This window comes from Myotis yumanensis, unplaced genomic scaffold, assembly GCF_028538775.1.
Source record: "Myotis yumanensis isolate MYYU_CA2020_CCGP unplaced genomic scaffold, mMyoYum1.0.hap1 SCAF_16, whole genome shotgun sequence".
Taxonomy (NCBI): Eukaryota; Metazoa; Chordata; class Mammalia; order Chiroptera; family Vespertilionidae; genus Myotis; species Myotis yumanensis.
In genome coordinates this window covers 983565-1004656 of record NW_027223767.1, presented here as the reverse complement: position 1 = coordinate 1004656, position 21092 = coordinate 983565, and the positions used below count along the sequence as shown (strand labels likewise).

At 44.6% G+C, this 21092-nt stretch overlaps 1 protein-coding gene and 1 pseudogene across 8 annotated transcripts in view; both read right to left on the bottom strand.

The window, feature by feature from the left end:
- MPRIP (myosin phosphatase Rho interacting protein) overlaps nt 1–21092 on the bottom strand; it is a 173686-nt gene that overhangs the window by 137929 nt on the left and 14665 nt on the right. The window lies entirely within an intron of this gene.
- On the bottom strand, nt 7145–7247 carry LOC138995254 (small nucleolar RNA SNORA17; annotated as a pseudogene).

The window sequence follows — 21092 nt, the reverse complement described above, 5'->3', positions numbered from 1 at the left end:
CTGGGCCCGGTGAATCCCCACTTTGCTCTCAGCCTACAGTTCTCTGATCTATAACATCGGAAGCTTGGACCACAGTCATATCTCCCATTTCTGCTTAGCTTTAATTGTATACCACCCTCCTAGTCTCTGGGTGCAGGGCTCTGAGGTACCTTCCCACTATCTGCTATATTTACTGGACCTGTCCCTGAAGGACTGGCACAATTCCCTCAGAACCCAGCCACTGTTTCATCCCGGCCCACCATCAGTGTCATTATTCATTCAACAAATGTCTACTCAGGCCTACTGTGTGCACAGCCCCATGTGCTGTACACCGGGGAGCCTGCCAGCATCCACTTGCTTGGCTATGACTTCCTTCTACAGAGCACCCCAAAGAGTACCTTTCCAGGTGTGCAGGTTGTCCTGAAAGATGGGAAGGCTGGGCCAATGGAGGACCAGGGCAGGAAACACCTGCTCCGGGAGGAGGAACAGGATGGGAGGCAGGTAACCTCCCATCAAGAACATGTACCAAGGCAAATCCACAGTGACAAGAGGTGGATTAGTGGGTGCCTAGGGCTGGGGGATAGAAGTTGGGGGGTGACAGCAAAAAGGTACAGGGCTTCTTTTTGGGATGATGAATATGTTCTAAAATCAATTGTGGTGATGGGTACACACCTCTGGGAATATACTGAAAATCATCAAATTGTACACTTTAAATGGGTCAGTTACACAGTACGTGAATGTTATCGCAATAAAACTGTTAAACAAAGCACTCTACCAAGGCCTGTGTCAGGTGATGGGAAAGCAGAGATAAATAAGAAACTGCTCCTATTTTTGTGGGTTCACAGTCCAAAAGAATTGTAAGTTCATGAATCCGTCTCTCGCACCTGAGAAGGCCATATCTGGGAAAGTTTTCAAGTGACCCTGTCCCCCTCCCCAACCCCGCCAGATTTGGGAAACTTAATTCAAAGAGACCCAGAACAAAGTTTCAAAAGACAGTAACAACCCAGTCCAGTCCATTGGTTTGTAGGAAGGGAGGTGGAATGACCTAGAGGCCAGAGGGGAGCAACAGGCAGCAGGCACTGGCCTGACAGAGAAGAGGTGGAGCAAGAAGCACCTAAGGGTTGACTTGGTACCCACAGCTGAGTGACAACAAGAACCACCAGGCGTCCGCTGGGCAACAGCAAGGGAGCAGATGGAGCAGATCTGACTGTGAAGGACGTAAGCCCCCCTGCCACCCCCTCCCACACACAGGAGGATGGCCTGGGACAGGAGGACTCTGCGGGCACAGGAGGACTCTGTGGCAGGAATGACTGCACGTGTGGGGAAATAGGGGAGCCAACCTAGCAGTGCAGAGCAGCCTCTACTGAGAACACCAGAGTCTGCAACCCAGTCCACAGCCAGAAGAGCCAGACACCAGGACACCCCTCTCATAGCACCTGTCATCCCGACCCGGCCACCTGGCTCGGCAAGTGCTTCTCCCTATACCTCTCAGAGTACCTAATGCCAACAGCGGAGCCCACTGTGTTGGTAGGCCTAGGATAGTGATGGCAAACCTTTTGAGCTCAGCGTGTCAGCATTTTGAAGAACCCTAACTTAACTCTGGTGCCGTGTCACATATAGAAATTTTTTGATATTTGCAACCATAGTAAAACAAAGACTTATATTTTTGATATTTATTTTATATATTTAAATGCCATTTAACAAAGAAAAATCAACCCAAAAAAATGAGTTCGCATGTCACCTCTGACACGCGTGTCATAGGTTCGCCATCACTGACCTAGGAGTACCCAGCAGAGCCTGTCCCCGCGGACTGGAGGCTCCCAGCAGTTCTGTGAGGCAGCAGTCACCCCTCTCAATCCTCACCTTCTTTCCTGGGTGAGGCCTCCGGCAGATGGAAGGCATTTCCTTCCTGAAAACCCATAACAACTTGAAATGCAGACCCCCCCAAGGAAGCTAGCCCGGGGGACATGCTCTATCACTCATGCAGCTAGTGCTGTTCTCTGGCTGGGTGGCTGGTCTTTGGTTGTTTGTGTTTTGGGGGGTGGGGAGGCGTGCAGGAGAAGCAGGTATCTGTTGTGGATAATGAGGATCCAAGCTGAGCTGTATGGAACTGAAGATGGACTGAGCTGTTTCAAGCAGGCGACCCTGGAGAAAGCACATGGCCTAACCCCCATGGAAAAGCCACCACATGAAAGCACCCCTGGCCTGCTTCCCTTCCGCTTCAACAGCTTCCCTCACCACCTCATACAGCAGAGGCTGTGCCTCTTCCCGGCTCCTCTCTGGAAAGAGTCAGGGTGGACTCAACCCAAAGCCTTTCCCAAAAAGGTTCCCTGAAACCTCTCCTTCCTGGAATATGGGAGACATAACTTCCCTATCCTTCTAAGTACAAATAAAACCGTGGGCATTGGATAGAAGACGAAACAGAGAAACCTCTGAAAGTGAAAAGAAGGCAGGCAGGATGGACACTTCAGGACCCAAGAAACGACAAGGAGGCGCATGCCCTGGTTTTCTTTTCGCCTCCCTGTCCCAGACGGGGGACTGGAGGAGCAGGCAACCTGGAAATGCCAACGGGCCAAGAGAAAAGCTTGCTTTCTCGAGCCAAAGAGCCAGGGAAGGAACAGCCTGGCAAGACAGAAACTCTCAGACAATAACCACCCTCCTCCAGCCAGACACCACAGAAGAGATGGAGCCCACCCCCACCATGCCAACAAAGGCTGCACTTCCACCCGCCCGCTAGAGGCGCCCCAGCACCCCGGCTAGGGAGGTGTCAGGAGGCCAGGCAGGGAGCTAGGACTTCTATTCCCACCCAGCAGGTAATAGGCCTCCTCGCTCTCCCTGTTGGGGCGATGTCAGAGGGGGACATATGGAAAGCTGAACTCCCCTGCACCCCACACAGGCACTTCCCACCTGAGGTGTCAATCATGGCCAAGTGGGGGGCCTGCACTTCCACCTCCACCTAAAAATAAAAGGCAGGGACTCCCCTTTTCCCACTGAAGCAGTGCCAGGAAAGTTCAACGGAAAGGGAAGGGTCACCTAAAATAACACGGCCAGCCCTGGCTGGTTTGGGTCAGTGGATAGAGCATTGGCCTGTGGACCAAAGGGTCCTGGGTTCGATTCTGGTCAAGGGTACGTGCAGGAGGCAACCAATAGATGTGTTTCTCTCACATTGATGTTTCTGTCTTTCCCTCTCTCTTCCACTCTTCCTAAAAATCAATGGAAAAATATCCTCGGGTGAGGATAAACCAAAAAAAAAAAAAAAAAAGAAGAAGAAGAAGAAAGTCACTGTCATACTAAGAATCGTGAAAGTTGTAAATGGAATAAACAAAAACATTCAACAGAGTTAACACCAATGTAGACGTATCAGAGTTATCTGATGACAATTTTAAAGCAGCCATGCTAAAATGATTCACTAAGAAATTATGAACATGTATAGAATAAACTAAACCACAGAAAGCCTCAGCAAAGAAACAGGAGATAGAAGAATCAAAAGGAAATTTTTATTTATTTTTAAATTTAAATTTTTTCCATTACCTTTTATCCCCTATATGCCCTCTACCACCTCCTCCCATCTCCCTCCACCTCCACAATAACCACACTGTTGTCCATGTCCATGATTTATCTCTTTTTTTTTTCCAAAAGGAGATTTTTAAACTGAAAAATACAATAACTGAAATAAAAACATCAACAGATAGACTCAACAGCAAAATAATGGGAACCAAGGGAAGAATCAGTGAACTGTGAGACAAAATAATAGAAACTATCCAATCAGACATCAGAGAGAAAACAGACTGAAAAAATAAGAGAAGAATAGAATCTTAGAGACCTGTGGGTCTGTAACAAAAGTTCTAACATTTGTGTCATCAGAGTCTCAGAAGGAGAGGAGGAGGATTGGGCAGAAATAGCACTTGAAGAAAGAATGGCTGAAAACTTCCCAAATTTGGCCAGAGTAACAACCCATAAATTCAAGAATTTGAGTGACTCCAAAGGATTGGAAAAAAAAAAAAATCCACAGCAAGACAAATCAAAATTAAATTCTGAAAACTAAAGACATAAAGAAAAAATCTTGAAAGCAGCCAGAGAAAAACAACAGCTATAGATAAGAGAAAAACAAATATAATGACAATGGATTTCTCATCAAGGACTATGGTGACCTAAAGAAAGTGATACAATATTTTGCAGATGCTGAAAGAAAACAATAGTCAACCCAGAATCTTATATCCAGTGAAAAAATCTTTCAGGAATAAAAGGGAATCAAGATATTCTCAGATGAAGGAAAATTCAGAGATTTGTTAACAGACCCTTTCTAAAATATGGCTAAAGAAAGTTCTCTAAACAAAAAGGAAACAATAATCAAAGAAAACCTGGATCATCATAAAGGAAGCAAGAACATAGTAAGCAAAAATACATGTCATCAGGCTTCCCTTCTTTTCAGTTTTCTAAATTATGTTTGACAACTGAAGCAAAAATTATAAATAATACTGTCAAATGTTCTAAATTATGTAGAGAAAATAGTTAAGGCACTTACATAGGGAAGGATAAAGGCATGTTATGAGAGTATTTCCTTTTAGTTGAACTGATAAAATTACACCACCAATGATAGACTGTGATAAGTTATGTATACATAATGTCATGCCTAGAGCAACCACTAAAAAAAAAAACTATACTGAAAAAAATCACTAAAAGTCATCAAATTTATCATAAAAATTAAATTATAAAAAAAGAAGTTCAAGAAGGAAGAGAAATAAAAGAGAATAGGAAACAATAATTATACCCTAACATAGCAATGATTATCCTATATAATAAATAGGTAATATGCAAATTGATCATCACTCCAACACACAAGATGGCCACCCCCATGTGGTCAAAAATGGCCTGCAGGGGAGGGCAGTTGGGGGCGACCAGGTCTGCAGGGGAGGGCAGTTGGGGGCGACCAGGCTGGCAAGGGAGGGCAGTTAGGGGTGACCAGGCCTGCAGGGGAGCAGTTAGGAATCGATCAGGCTGGCAGGGGAGTGGTTAAGGGGTGATCAGGCTGGCAGGCAGAAGCGGTTAGGGGCAATCAGGCAGGCAGGCAGGCGAGCGGTTGGGAGCCAGCATTCCTGGATTGTGAGAGGAATGTCCGACTGCCGGTTTAGGCCCAACCCCACCGGGTTCAATTCTGGGATTGGGCCTAAACAGGCAGTCGGACATCCCTCAAGGGGTCCCAGATTGGAAAGGGTGCAGGCTGGGCTGAGGGACACACACCCTCCCCCCACACAAAATTCATGCACCAGGCCTCTAGTATTATATATAAATGGTCTAAGTACACCAGTTAAAAGACAGACTGACAAAGCAGATTTTATACAAAGACCAAACTATAAGAAACTCACAGATAGGTTGAAAAGAAAAAATACATCACACAAATAATGATCAAAGGAGAGCAGAGTTGCTATATAGCATCAGATAAAATGGATTTCAAAATAAAGAAAATGACCAGAGACAGAAAGGAACATTATATAATGATAAAAGGGTCAATTTACCAAGAAGACAAAGCAATCCTAAATGAATATGCCCCAAGAAACAAAGCTGCAAGGTAATGAAGCAAAAAACAGAACTAAACAGAGAAATAAAGAAATCCACAATATGTACTCGCACAGGGACAGGTGCATGCACCATGTGGTGCGCCCTGCAGAAAGGTGGAAGGTATTCTCTGTTTATGGGAAAGCAGCATACTGTAAGACAGTGTCAAACCTGGCCAGTGTGGCTCAGTGGTTGAGCCTTGGCCCATGAACCAGGAGGTCACAGTTCAATTCCTGATCAGAGCACATGCTCTGGTTGCAGGCTTCATCCCCAGTAGGGACATGGAGGACATAGATAAATGATTCTCTTTCATCATTGATTTTTCTGTCTCTCTATCCCTCTCCCTTCCTCTCTCTAAAATCAACGAAAGTATATTTTAAAAAAAAATCTCCTTAGAAAATATATATATATTTTCTAAGATATATATATATATATATCTTTTAGATATACACACACACACACACACACACACACACGTGAGAAAGACACACACAAGAAAATGTCCACAGCACTGTGGCAAAGGCTGAGTGTGTGCCTCAGGAATTAACATTTTGAATGGGAACATTTTGAGTTGAGCTGCCTAGGAGGAATTTGTATGCTAACTAAGGAAACCATAAAGTATCTCAGTCTTTACCAAAGCAGAATGAAAACAAAACAAAACAAAGAAAAAAAAATCCACAATTACAGTTGGAGACTTCAACAGTCCTCTCTCAACAATTGATAGAATAACAACACAGCAAATCAACAAGGAAATAAAAGTAATCAACACCATCATCAACCACAGGATCTAGTTGGCAGTTAGAACAGTCCACCAAATACCAGAATATACCTCCCCCCTTTTCAGGTCCCCACAGAACATATACCATAATAGATCATATTCTGGGCCATAAAACAAACCTCAATAGATTCAAAAAATAGAAATCATAGAGTATGTTCTATGACCACAATGAAACCAAACTCTGTATCAATAAGATAAAGATAACAGGAAAATCTCCAAACATTTGGAAACTAAATAATACACTTCTAAATAATCCATGGGTCGAAGAGTAAATCGCAAAGAAAATTTTTAAAAATTAACAACATATCGAAATTTGTGGAACACAGCTAAGCAGTCCTGCGAGGAAATGTCATAGCACTAACTAAAATGCTTAGTTTAAAAAAGAGCCAAGCTTTCCCATCAATAAGCTCCCACCTCAAGAACCCAAACATGGAGTACAAAATATACCCAAAACAAGAAGGAAAAAAAGAGCAGAAATCAATTAAATTGAAATAGAAAAATAGTAAAATCAATAAAACAGAGCTGAGTCTTTCAAAAAAAAAATAATGATACTGACAAACTTCAAGCAAAACCTACAAAGAAAAAGGAATACGACACAAAATAAACTTAGGAATGAAACAGGAGCTATCACTACAGATCCTGCAGACATCAAAAAGATAACAAGAGAATATTATGAACATTTCAACAAACATGAATTTAATAACTTAGATGAAATAGGCCAATTTTTCACCAGAAAAAAAAAAAAATATATATATATATATATCATAATTTGAATGACACTATAACTATTGAAGAAATGGAACATGTAATGTTTGTTTGTTTGCTTCACCAAATGTCAGTCTATCAACCTTCCAGACGTCCAGGGCCAGAATGCTGAGTGTAAGTGAGTCTCTCTTCTCCCTGCCACCTAACCTGCAACAATTCTAGGGGCAGTGAATATTTAATTTTTAAAATTGACTTTAGAGAGGGAGGGAGGGGGAGAGAGGGACAGAAAGAGGGGGAGCGGGGAAGGGAAAGAGAAAAAGAGGGAGAGGGGGAGAGGGAGAGAGGGGGAGAGAGAGAGAGAGAGAGAGAGAGATAGAGAGAGAGATAGATGTGAGAGAGACACATCAATCAGTTGCCTCACACACACACCTCAACTGCGGATCGAACCTGCAACCTAGGTATGTGCCCTGACCAGGAATCAAACCCATGACCTTCTGGTGCATGCAACGACATTCTAACGAACTAAGCCACACCAGACAGGGCTGAATATGTAATTTTAAAATTCCCAAAAAATAAATATCCAGACCCAAATGGTTTTATTGGAGAATTCCACCAAATGTTTAAAGACAAATTAACACCAATTCTACATAGTCTTTTCTAGAAAATAGAAGAAAAAACACTTTCAATTCATTTTATGAAGCTACTATTAACCTGATATGAAAATCAGACACAGAACCAAAAAAAAGAGGAAAGAAAAGGAACTATAGATCAATATTCCTCATAAATATAAATGCAATGCAAAAATCAACGAAAAAGAATTCAACAACATCTATATATACAAAAGCCCAGCGACCAGAACGACAGAAAGACCAGAATGACCGGGGGCTATGATGCACACTGTGGTGGCCAACCAGCCCAATCGGGGCCCTGATCAGTCCCCCCATTTCTGTGTCCCCTCCCCCCTGCTGGCTGGCCTGATCAGCCCCCATCGGGGCAGGCCAGCTGAACCCCACTGTGCACAGATTCGTGCACCAGACCTCTAGTATTTAAAGAATTATATACCATGACCAAGTGAGTTTTATTCCAGGAATGCAAGGCTGGTTTAATTTTTTTTAAATCAATGTAATCCACCATATCAATAGGCTACAGAAAAAATCCTGTGATTACATCATTTAATTCAGAAAATTCACACACTCATGATTTAGAAAACAAACAAAAAACCTCAAGAAAGCAGAAATAGAAGGGGAGCTTCCTCAACTAATAATGAACATGTACAAAAAGCCTAGAGAGCTAACAATGTACATAATGGTGAGTGGTGACAGACTAAATCAGCGGTTCTCAACCTGTGGGTCGCGACCCCTTTGGGGGTCGAACGACCTTTTCACAGGGGTCGCCTAAGACCATCGGAAAACACATCTATAATTACATATTGTTTTTGTGATTAATCACTATGCTTTAATTATGTTCCATTTGTAACAATGAAAATACATCCTGCATATCAGATATTTACATTACGATTCATAACAGTAGCAAAATGACAGTTATGAAGTAGCAATGAAAATAATTTTATGGTTGGGGGTCACCACAACATGAGGAACTGTATTAAAGGGTCGCGGCATTAGGAAGGTTGAGAACCACTGGACTAAACGCTTCTCCTCTAATATCAGGAACTAGGCAATGACATCCACTCTCAGAACTCTTATTCTAGCCAGTGCAATAGGTAAGGAAAGGAAATAGAAAGCATACAGATCAGAAAGAAGAAATATGATATTTACAGATGACATGTATATCTATGTAAAAAATAACAAGGAATCTATAGAAAAAACAAACTACCTATAGAAAAAACAAACTAGTAAGTTCAGCAAGGTTACAGAATATAAGACACAACCAACATAGCTCAGTGATTGTGCGTCGGCCTATGAACTAGGAGGTCATAGTGAATTTCCTGGCCAAGGCACATGCCCAAGTTGGGGGCTCGATCCCCAGTGGGAGATATGTGCAGGAGGCAGCCAATCTATAATTCTCTCTCATCATTGATGTTACTATCTCTTTTCTCCCTTCCTCTCTGAAATCAGTAAAAATATATTTTTTTAAAAATTGACTGTAGCGCTGGCCAGTGTTTCTCAGTACTTAGAGCATCAGCTTGTGCACCAAAGGGTCATAGGTTTGATTCCCAATCCAGGGCACGTACCTGGGTTGCAGGTTTGATCTGCTGCCCGGGCCAGGGCATGTGCGAGAGGCAACCAATTAATGTGTCTCTTTCTTCCCCTCCCTTCCTCCCTCCCTTCCACTTTCTCTAAAAATTCATGGAAAACATATCCTCAGGTGAAGATTAACAAAACAAACAAGAAAAATCGACTATATTTCTATATACTAGCAATGAATATGTGGACATCAAAATTAAAAATATAATACCATTTGCAATCGCTTTTTAAAAATTAAATACGTGTAAATCTAACAAAGTATGTACAGGATTTACATGCTGAAAACTATACAATGTTGATAAAAGAAATCAAAGAAGATATAAATAAAAGCAGAAACATATTGTATTTATAGACCAGAAGATTCTTAAGATGTTAACTCTCCCCAAATTGGTATATAGGTTTAACACAATTACTATCAAAAGCTCAGCAAGACTTTTTGTATATATAAACAAGATCATTCTAAAATGCATTTGGAAAGGCAAAGAAACTAGAATAATTTTTAAAAATTAAAAAAGAAGAATAAAGCGGGAGGAATCCATCTACCCGATTACTAGATTATTATTTATCCACAGTAATCAAGACTGTGTGGTATCAGTGGAAGGTTAGACACATTAGATCAGGGGTTCTCTCAAACTATGGCCCGCGGGCCACATGCAAATACAAATATTGTATTTGTTCCCATTTTGTTTTTTTACTTCAAAATAAGATATGTGCAGTGTGCATAGGAATTTGTTCATAGTTTTTTTTTAAACTATAGTCCGGCCCTCCAATGGTCTGAGGGACAGTGAACTGGCCCCCTGTTTAGAAAGTTTGAGGACTCCTGCATTAGATCAATGGAACAGAATAGAAAACCAGAAATAGGCCCACACAAATATGCCCAACTTAATTTTTAACAAAAGTGATAAAGCAATTCAACAATGGAGATGCAGCCTTTCAACAAAGGGTCCTGAGGCAAATGGACATCCACAACCAAAAAATAAACAAATCACCTCAACCTTATACAAAAATTAATTCAAACTGGAACACGAACTTAAATTAGCAAATTAGACTTCATTAAAATTAAAAACTTTTGCTCTACCAAAGATCCTCTTAGGAGGGTGAAAAGATAAACCACAGAGTGGGGATAAAAATTTGCAAACCAAATATCTAACAAAGGACTAGTATACATACACACACACACACACACACACACACAATATATAAAACCTTTCAAAACTCAATAGTAAAAAAACAAACAATCCAATTAGAACTGGGCAAAAGACATGAAAAGACATTTCACATCATTAGATATGAAGCTTTGTACATAGCCAAGAAGCACAGGAAAATATCTTCAACATCATTACCCATTAGAGACATGCAAATTAAAACCCGTGAGATATTACTACACACCTACCAGATGGTTTAAATTAAAAAAACAAAACAGTAAGAACAGCAAATGCTGGCGAGAATGTGAAGAAAATACAATTGACCCCTGAGCATGGGTTTGAACTGCACAGGTCCACTTATACGAAGACTGTTTTCATAAATACCTGTACTGTGTTTTCAATTCACAGTTGGGAGTCCGTGGGTGTGAAGGGCCAACTGCAGGCACTGATCTGATCTAGGCCACTTTATATAGGCATCCTCGGATTTTGGTAAGGAGGGTAAGGGGGGGGGGGGGGGGGGCGGGGGCTAGAACCAACCCTCCGAGGATACTGGAGACTATAAGTCTGGGGGGAATCTAAATTACACGTGGATTTTTTAATGTGTGTGTGTTGGGGGGGGTGGGGGGGTGGCAATGCCCCTAACTCCACATTGTTCAAGGGTCATGTATCTATCTATCACTCACAACGCTGAGGGCGTGTAAAACAGGACAACCAGTCTGAAAAAGATTGGTTTAATTTTTAAAAAATTAAACACACAACTATCATACAACCTAACAACTGTACTCCTGGATATTTATTCCAGAAAGAATGAAAGCTTACATTCACACAAAAACTGCACACAAATAATTATAGCAACTTTATCTTAATAGCCAAAAACTGGAAGCAATGCAGATGTCCTTCAACGGGTGCACATAAACAGTTCAACAAACTGTGGTACATGACACCATGGGATACTAGTGAGCAATAAAGAGGAACAAACTATTGACACCTGCACCTGGATGAATCCCCGGGAATTAGGACGAGTGAACAAAGTCAATCCCCAAAGGTTACATGTTGTCTGATTCCATTTACATGTAACTTTCTCGAAATGTGGCATTTATAGAAACGGAGAACAGATTCGTGGCGACCAGGGTCCAGGAGGCAGTGGTGCTCAGAGGGCAGGAGGGGTGGCTGTGAGGGTTCCTGGGTGACGAAGGGCCCTGCATGGTGTCACTATCCTGGTTGTGACAATGTCCTGTAATTGTGTAAGACCGGGGGGAATCGGGGAAGGACACATGGGATCCCTATGTAGTATTTCTGACAACTGCATGGGAAGCTACAATTATCTCAAAAGAAAACATTTAAAAAAATAAAACCATACTTGCTACTTCCCGATATTCCCTTCACCCACACACAGGGATAATACTGGAAGGGAGACCTAGCACAGCCTGAGAGCCAGGCCTCCAGCCACAAAGGCCTCAGCAGCCCATTGAGGTCCACGGGGTCTTCCCAGGCAGGGCTTCCTGGCACGACCCTCAGCAGCATGAGCTCCCTAGCCTTTCCTACGCTTCTGGAGGCCACATGCAAGCACACGCACATCCTCTCTCGGGCCTGCCTGCCTGACCACAGCCAGGTTCTCGCCTCCTCGCCACCTTCCTCAGGCATACCTGGGTTGCATCAAGAAAAGCCCCAACTGTCTCAACTCAGGCCAAATGGGCAGGCGCAGGCAGGGAGCTGCTCACAGCACTGTCAAGCTGCCACACTCATGCTTCCCAGGAACATATAGGCTCTGGACCCAGCCACCCAACCACAACCAGCTCCTAGGCATCTAGAACATGATAGGCTTGGCTCTCAAGTCCATGTGGCCTGTCTGAGGCTCAAGGAGCAGGGAGGGGGAGTCAGCGACGGATTTCTAACAGGTGGTTAACCTCACTTTTCTGTCCCCTTGGGCTCATCTGCCCTGAGAGAGCATGTGGTGTTGAGACAGGCAGTCAGACACATCAGACAATATGGCACTAAGAGGAGAGACCCCAAACTATCAATGCAAAAAGGGTCCCACCCCTCTCTTCCCCCTGGTAACATCCCATCACCCTGAAGTCCCTCTACCATCTGGTGCCCCTCACCATCTAAGGCTCACCTCCACAAATACCTTCTACTACATGAAATGGGGTGATTCACTGTCCCCTACAGAGGATCCTCAAAATCTCAGCCAAGCCTATCATGTTCTAGACGCCTTCAAAAACAGTAAATGACCCAAAGCCAACTGTTACTGAGACTTACTGTGGCTGCTGCCACCATTAATCCAGGACACCTTACCAGCACCCCCCCCCCCCCCTCCAGGAACTGCTCTGTCACGCTTACATCTCCCACAGGAACGAAAATGTCTCAGGCCTCTGAGATCTGAAGCCGTGTTCCGTGTGGTGGGCTCTTCATCCTATCCTGCTGCAGCTCCCTCCTCACTCCCCCACACCTCTCCTCCAACCCCAGGCCATCCATGTCCCTTCTGTCTCATACCACCTCAGCTCACCGTGGACAGGAATCTCACCTCCAGCTAGTGAAATACCCAGTACCAAGCAGGGCTCCAGGAACTAAAGGAAAAAACACATGAATGACTCAATGGCCACATTTATCAGTCACTACCACACAACTGAGAACCGAACTGCTGGCAAGGCCTTCCCAGCCAAGATCTGGGTGAGCCTGGACCACACCTCAACTTCCACAGATGGAGCTCCCAGTCCCTAGGAAATACTGGTCAGCACCGAGGGACAACCAGCATGCTGAAGAGCAAGCAGACAAGCTGGACTCCAACTCCACTTCTCCCTCCTCCGAATCCAATCCCTAGCCACACCACCATGCGCGCCACACTGGCAAAGACAGAGAATCAGCACTGCGGAAAGCTGGCATTCCCAGAGAGCAGCAATGTGGCAAGAACAACGACGTTTCCATGTTCCTGCCCCATAACCTTGCAGCCAGAAACAGTCTAAAGAAATAACAGAGAGAGAAGCAAAAAATTCCAGTCAATGTCCCACAAGGAAGTGCCTAAATGAATGCTAATTTATCAACTCACCAAAACATTACACAGCCATTAATTATAAATAACTAAGGAATTCAAGAAACTCTCCAGAGTATGACCCACAGGATCCCATCAGGCCAGTGCTTCCTGCAGAGCCGGGTGGCTTCTCTCTCCTGGGTGCGGGCACCTTCTGGAGGTGTTCCGCAGAATTTCCCAGGAGCGACTCTGACTCTGGAATCACCCAGGGTTTCAGAGACAAACACAGGAAGTGCACACAGTCTCACCCTGAGAGGCTCTGGTCCAGGGAAGACCAGACATGTGAACAAACACCAGAGTAGAATGTAAAAACATGGTCTCTGTTTAAAAAATGCATACAAATGGAGAAAGACTGGGATCAACAAGACAATGGCTATTGTGTTAACTGCTAGGATCATAAACAAGTCTTGGGGTTTTTGTTTATTTTTACTGATTTTTGTAAAGTAACACTATTATAGCACTCTCTACTCCACTCTCCACCAATGACAGGACCTAACAGCTCTGAGTAGTTAAAGACCTGGCCTGGAAACCAGGAGGCCTAAGTTCAAGTGCTGGTCTATGACCTAGTCGTTATATGGCCCAGTGCAAGACATTATCCCTGTTAATTTGTTTCATCATCTACAACACAGAAAATACAAATATCCTTTCCATATGTTTAAACTACATCAGAAGCAAAAACACATGAGTAGTAATTATGCCTCAGAATCAGAGACATACATCCCAGTGCCTACATGGGGCCATGTATACATACAGCTGGTGCTCAAACCAAATTCAGGGCAGGGCAGTGTTCAAGGAAGTGAGCCTCACCATGAAGTTGATGAGTACGGGTCCGTCCCAGAACAGTGTGATGGGCAGGACTGCAGAAACCAATCCAGAGGGACCCCAGGGCTCCCGACTCTGAGGGTAGAGGCAGAGCATGTAAACCCCACACTAAGCCTGAATTCCAAGCACAGCTACTATCCTCATGAAATTTCTTAAAAAGGAAAAGTCCCACACAGTCCTGAAGAAGAATCCATACCTGTAGGCAACAGTATCCTAGCTCTAGGGAAATTCCAGGGGCAAATATTTCTCTGAGCCAAAGGTGGGGGCTGGGGAGCTGCAATCGAGCATTAAGGAAGAGCAAATGAGCAAACAGCCCTTTGGTAGAAGGGTCACTGAGAGACCTAGGGGCAGAGTGTGTGTAAATCGCAGCGAATATGCCTTCTAAGGTTTTGAGGTTAGTTCCTTGCCCTTTTCTTTTTCCCAAGAGTTTCTGTGGAAACACTTCCACACTTGTTGCAAGCAGGCTGTTTAATATTTCCTACATTCAATTCCAAAAGGAGAAACAATGCTGGGAGAGCAGCCATCGGCCATCTTTGTAAGTCTGTAAATCACAGGAGATTTCAAGGTCACCTGTCAATTCTGGGACATTTAAATATTAAGTCAATAAAATGAGATGTGAGCACATGCCAAAGTTCAGTCTCAGGTTGCACCCCTGCCAAGACCTCACTGTGTCCTGTGGCCACCCAGATGGACGGCAGGAGAACCAGACGCTTAAACCGAAGTACACTGAGGAGGGAAGTTTTCCAGCACAGCTTTGTGCCCACCTGCCTGCCCCACATCAAGGGTCAGCACATGCCTTAACCGTGCTTAGTAGGGCCACGAGCCCCATGAAAATGGGACTTCTCTTTTAGAACAAACTGGCCAGGGCCAATCAGCATTGACAAAAGCAACACTTTCCATCGCTGGATCCTCTGAAAGGCCACATACAAACTTGTCCCCACAGGCCGTATGAACCAAACCGTGCTGGACAGTCCCCTCTAAGACTCCTCCTCGGGGTTCTCAAGCCCTGCTGGCCATTCTGCTCTGAGCCCAAACTATATTCCTCAGTGCAAGCACCATCTGCTAGCACAAGCTTCCAGGGCCGGCCATCTGCCTCCAAAAGGCAGCAGAGAACAATTGGCCAAAACGAACATACTCATCACTGTGCTGCAGCCTCTGCAAGTGACTCAACATGATCAGGACCCAGGGCCACGTGACCAGGGCGAGAAGCCCAGCCTCCAGAGTAAGAAAGGCTGCTGCTCACCAGCTGGCAGGCAGGATCCGGCATGTGCGTGGAGGGCCTAAGTAAGTACACTGGGGAGTCTGTTTAAAATGCCCATTGGTTTCCTCTTAGAACATGCGTCCTGCTCCCCAGGGCTTAGGAGGCTCTAGGTATACCACATCACTTACTCCTCATTTTCGCAACAAACCTCTGAGGTAAGTACCATTACTACACCCATTTGTACATAAGAGGAGATGAAGACTCACAGGAAGGTTAAGTGACCTGTCTAAGGCCACAGAGCTAGGGTATAAGCCAAGGCCACCGACCCCATACCTGGCCCTTAACACTGACACAGCCTCTCCGGGTCCGTGAGCCACTCCTGAAGGAGAAGGCTGGAGCCACCCCAGCAGGAAGTACATTCCCAAGTGGGGTATTCTCCTGGGTAGTCTAGTCTTGACTAGCACATCACTCAGACTCCCCCAGACATCCTTGCAGCTGAGACTATGGCCTGTGTGTAGCCCCTGTTGGAATTCATCACTACAGAATGAACCAACCCTGCACCCCCTTCCACAGAGCTCCCACTCCGATGGCTTGGGCACATGGTCGTTAAGGAGCTGACAGACTGCGGGCTCTTCTCCAGGAGGAGTCTTTCCTATGTGTGCGAGCCGTGTGAGCAAGGGCTCCCACCTCCACCCCACCCAGGAAAGCAGAGCCTAAGGAGGTCATCCTGTAATTTATCATCCAAACTGGGACACTTTGGGGAATAAACAGGAACCCTAGTGATTATGTCAGCCCAGGAACTCTGAAGAAACGCAGTTTACCAACCTTTGCTGGCAAAGGCTGGCCATGTAAAGATGTCAAAGTCACTGAGAACCCACGTGAGACAAAGGCAAAAAAGTGGAGCAAGGGAAAGGGACTCCATGCAGTGGAACAGAGAGGCGAGGTCTGAGAGAGACATCGTGAGGAATGAGCAAAGGACCAACTTCAGAAATAAAGATGAGGACATGGGCCAGGGAAAAGCAACACAGCTGAGCCAGTGTAAGGTTGGCTGGTCTGTGCAGAAGTTCGAAATTCCCTCCAGAGGCAGTGGCAGAGCTTTACACACAGTGCCACCCCACCTGGCAGCATGTTATAGGGTCTGGGGTTCAAAGACATGCCAAGAGCTCCAAGAGGCCTGGTAACTTCAGGGCCTACTCCTCCAGAGCTACCACAGAAGCCCCAAATCTCAAATCAATCTGTTGACAGTCCCACCCCCTCTGCCAAAGCAAAAGCCGCATAGGGTGGAGGCAAAGACAATAAATATTTAGCGAAAAAATGACCAGAGCTCTAAGTAATGTTATCTGATGGCCTGTTGGTTTTGGCACAGAACATGTTCCACAGTGCTGCCACACATCTGACCACGCCTGAATTCCAAGCTGTGTGCATGTGTACACAAATACACAGGTAAGTGTGTGTGAGAGGGTGACTCCAAAACCATGCCCTATAGCATGCTCCTGGGGACCGAAGATAACCATGCCAGAGAGTAGAATGATGGTAGTGCCTGTGCCGTGAGCTCCACATGGGTACCAAATGTCAAACAGGAAAGGCCAGGATGGGACATAAGGATGTCAAACACAAGCTCTCTCGTAGATACTGCGGGTTTGGTTCTAGACCACTGCAGTAGAGTGAGTCCCACGAATATTCTGGTTTCCCAGCACATATAAAAGTTATGTTTACACTATACTGTACTCTATTAAGTATACAAGAAGAAAATATGGCACATACCTTAATTTAAAAATACTTTATTGCTAAATAATGCTAACCATCATCTGAGCCTTTGGTGAGTCATAATCTTTTTTGCTGGTAAAGGGTGTTGCCTCAAGTTGGTGGCTGCTGCCTAATCAGGGTGATGGCTGCCGAAAGGTAAGGTGGCTGAATCACCTCCTTCTAACTCCTGCTAATGTTGCTAGTTTCACCTCTTCCCGTGCATCATGAAATGTTCTTATGGCATCTACAATGGTGGATCCTTTCCAAAGGTTTTCAATTCACTTTGCCCGGATCCATCAGAGGAATGAATCACTGTCTATGGCACCCATAGCGTTACAAAATGTAATTCTTAATGAAAAAGGCTTGGAAGTGGAAATTACTCCTTGACCCATGGGGTGAGTGTTGTGTGAGCAGTCACGGCAGCAACACTACTAGTATCTCATTGTACATCTCATCAGGGCTCTTGGGTGACCAGGTGCATTGTCAGTGAGCAGTACTATTTTGAAAGGAGTCTTTCTTTCTGAGAGTGGGTCTCAACAGTGCACTTAAAAGACGAGTAAACCATGTTGTAAACAGATGTGCTGTGTTGTTCCATTTACAGGCAGAGTAGATTAGCATCGTTCTTAAGAGCCCCAGGATTTTGGAATGGAAAGGGAGCACTGGCTTGGACTTCAAGTCACCAGCTGCATTAGCCCCTAACAAGAGAGTCAGCCTGTCCTCTGAAGCCAGGCACTGACTTCTCCTCTCTGGTTATGAAAGTCGTAGATGACATCTTTTTTCAAAAAGGGCTCCGTTGTCTGCAATGGACTATGTTGCTTATTAATCATCTGAGCTAGATCTTCTGAATAACTTGCCGCATCTTCTGCATCTGCACTTGCTGCTTCACCGTGCCCTTCTATGACATGGAGATGCCTTCTTTCCTTAAACCTCATGACTCAACCTCTGCTACTTCCAATTTTCCTTCTGCAGCCTCCTCACCACTCTCAGCCGCCACAGAATTGAAGAGAGCAGGGCCTTGCTCTGGATTAGGCTTTGGCTGAAGGGAATGTTGTGGCTGGTTTGATCTTCTATCCAGACCAGTAAAACTGTCTCCCTGTCAGCAGTAAGGCTATTTCACTCTCTCATCATTCATGTGTTCACTGGAGTAGCTCCTTTAATTCCCTTCAAGAACTTTTCCTTTGCATTCACAGCTTGGCTAAATGTTTGGTGCAAGAGGCCTAGCTTTCAGCCTACCTTGGCTTTCAGCGCCTTCCTCACTAAGCTTAATCATTTCTAGCTTTTGCTTTAAAGTGAGACGGGCGACTCTTCCTTTCATTTGAACACGTAGGGTGCATTGTAGGGTATTAATTGACCTAATTTCAATATCATTGTGTGTTGCTTACTAAAAAAATAAAATTAAAAACCCCAATGTGTCACTTGAGACCTCTCTAATATTCCCTTGAACCCCCTTTCTATCCACAAGTTTAGAGGAAGCAGGACTGAACCATCACTCCTAGGCCGAGGGGGGCCCTGGAGAGGAAGAGAATGGGCGAACAGTGGGTCGGCAGAGCAGTCAGAACACACACAATACTGATTAAATTTACCACCTTATATGGGCATGGCTCATGGTACCTCAAAGCAATTACAATAGTAACATCACTGGTCACAGATCAATATAATAATGGTTTGAAATATTGCATGAATTACCAAAATATGACAGACATGAAATTAGCAAACGCTACTGAAAAATGGCACTGATAGACTTGCTTGATGCACACTTGCCACAAACCTTTAATTTGTAAATGAAAAACAAACAAACATGCAGTATCTGGGAAGCACAATAAAGCAAAGTGCAATAAAATGAGGTACGGATGTAACAGTTTGGCAAAATGTGGATTATAAGCACAAACCAAAGTTTGTAGGAGGTAATAACTGTTTGAGGATATAATTTTTGGAGCTATAATTCACATACAACGCACCCATTTGAAGTGTACAATTCAATAGTTTGTGGTGCATTCACCACAACAATCAATTTTAGAACATTTTGTCACTTCCCAAGCCCTCTGTTCCCTACCCAACCCAGCCCCTGGCACTACTACTCTACTTTCTGTCTCTAGAGTTGACTCTTGCGGACAGTTCCTATAAATGGGATCAGAGACTATGTGATCTTCTGCAACTGGCCTATTTCACTCAGCGTAATGTTTTCAAGGTTCACCATGTTGTAGATGTGTCAATATTTCATTCCTTTTTATAGCCAAATAATATCCCATTGCACAGATGTGCCACCGTTTTGTTTATCCATTCTCCACTTGCTGGACATGGGGGCTGTTTATACCTTTCGGTGGCCATTAACATCCTTGTATATGTTTGGTGACTGTTTGTAAATCTCCTATAAGAGACCAAAGAAGTAAACACCACTATCAATCTGAAGTTTGGACAATTAGCTCCTCAAAAGGCAAACAAGGAAAAGGGTTGAAGGGGGGTGTGGGATGGGACAGGGCTCTGAGAGAGTCTTTATAGGCAGCCTGGGGGCAGCTCAGGCCATACAGACCGGGCTCAAGCTGAAAACCTGTCAGAGGAAACCTACTCAGGCCTTTCCACAAAGACTTCCCCACCAGCAAAGACATGGAAGGGCTGGAGAGGTGGGAGCAGGGAAGGAAGCAGGGATAGGATACATGTTTTCTTTAACAAAAGTTGACATTAGACACATAAAAATTCCTATCCAGTCATCAAATCCAAGGACCAGGACTTGAGGAGCATTTTAATTCCAAAGAGAAGAGGCAATTTTCCTGAAGCAGATTCTGAGGATTGATCCAAGGTTCCCCCCCCCCCCCCCAAAAAATTTGAAAAATCCCAATGTGTCACTTGAGACCTCTCCAAGATCCCCCTGAATCCCCGCCCGATCTACATGTTAGAAGGAGCAGGACTCAGCCATCACTCCCAGACTGAGGAATCCCAATCTCCCTCTCCACCCTGACCTTCACCCTTGTCCCAATCCTGTATCTCCAGGGTGAGGGGTACTCCACCTCCATGCCTCTCACCCAAACACCAAGCTCCCAGTCAGGAATTGGGATGGGCCGGGACTTGGAAATTATCAAGCACCATTCAGTGAACAGACAAAAACACCAGGGTCACCTTGCCATTTGGCCACAAAGTAAATCAGTGGCAGCACTAGGAGGAGAACGGCCTGACCTCGCCTGTTAATCCTCAGCTGCCTCTTGTGCCCCACATGGGCAACCCAGCAGGCCATGTAGCGCTCCAGTCTCCATCCTAAAACATCCTAATCATCTCTGACTCCTCCCTTCAGAAAGCTACAGAGCAAGAGTGAAGCATACAAGCAAAGCAACTTCCTTTCCTGACTCCTCTAAGAGTCAGAAGAATAAGAGCTACCCCTCTGTTTTCACATGGAGCCCCTACCACCTTCCTAGCACTTCATTCTTCCTCAGACAGCCCTTGGCACAGGAAGTGAGGGTGAGCCAGCCCCTGAAGCACAGGCTGCAGAGAAAGCAGGCCCTCGCCTACACCTAAGGTGGCCCTTGTTACCCTGACACCTTACTGCGAGGGCTGCCTCAGGTCAGCCCAGATCTGCACCTGCATCCTCTCCATAATGACAGGAGTGCTCACTGCTGCTCCTATCAAGACATTTGGGGCTTTCATGCAAATGGCCCAAGTCCCAGAGACCCTGTTGGGAGTCCGTGAGCCAAATCTATTTTTACAAAAACACTAAGTCATCATTTGCCTTTTTCACTCTCATTCTTTCGCTTATGTATAGTAGGGTTTCCAGAGACTACAGGACTTGGTAATGCAACAGACTGAATGCGGATTATCTGAGAATCCAGCTATCTTTCATTATGACAGATATTAGAGATTTTCAAAAAAGGTAAAATAATATGACTCTTCCAGCAAAAATTTCAAAAATTTGTTTTGGAAAAGTTTCTTTTCAGAATAC